Below are 1,040 nucleotides of genomic sequence, written 5' to 3' on the forward strand. Positions count from 1 at the left end.
TGAAAACCTCGTTTGAACCTGAAATTGACTTTATTTTTCCATTAAATGCATTTAACCCTCATGAGCATCCAACCATCAAGGAATATTTCAAAGTATATGCTACATTTGTAGTAAACTTCCTAGATGTGAATTTTATTGTTTTGCCATGGATAATTGTGTGTTACTTGACACATATTGTTTATTGCATTAACAAGAGAAGGACTAAAGGTCCATTGGCTCAGCCTTTTGATACACATGATTAACATTTTGTGCTGAGCGGTCAAGCTATAGACCTTAAACAAGCGCTTATGGGAGGCAACCCATGGGGTTTGTGCTGGCTTACCCTTTATTTCTATTTTAGGATTTTGGTTTTGTTTTTAGGATTTATTACGGTGAAATCACGTCTGGTGTTAAGTGTTTTCAGGAACAGGTTCCAAACGCAGAAGATGCAAATTTTTTTTTGTTCCAGGAGCTTTGGATCGATCGATCATCCTTAAAGATCGACCGATCCCGGTGGTTTTCTGCGGTTATCTCCAAGTTCCATAATGTTGCAGATCGGTGGATCTCACCCTGAGACCGGTCAGTCCCCACCCTTGCCAACACCACTCCACCACCAGATGCGAGATCACCGGTTTTTGTTTCTTTTCCTTTCTTTTTCTTTTTCATTTTTCTTATTTTCTTTGTCGGATTCATTCTTTTCTTGGCTTTGCTTTCACACCGGGACGGTGTGAAGTAAGTCCGGGGGAGGGCTGTCTCCAAGTTACTAATGTCGTTTTCTGTGGTTGTTTCTTTTGATTTTTCTTTTGTTTGAGTCAGTTTGTCGTGTCTTAAAAAACGAAAAAAATTGGGAAACTATGATCATTTCTAGGAATCTTTTGCTTTGAACTAACACTCTTATGATTAATTTTGTACCTCTGATTTGGAATGAAGCTTGGAATGAACATGAGCAGTCTCAACACGCCCCAAAAGACACTCGCCAAGGAGAACACTAAGTTGAACCAGAAGTTGTCTCTAGCTTTAACAGGACTTAACCGGATTTAATTTCTTACCTTGGGGCTTGG

Source organism: Camelina sativa, chromosome 5, assembly GCF_000633955.1.
Source record: "Camelina sativa cultivar DH55 chromosome 5, Cs, whole genome shotgun sequence".
Taxonomy (NCBI): Eukaryota; Viridiplantae; Streptophyta; class Magnoliopsida; order Brassicales; family Brassicaceae; genus Camelina; species Camelina sativa.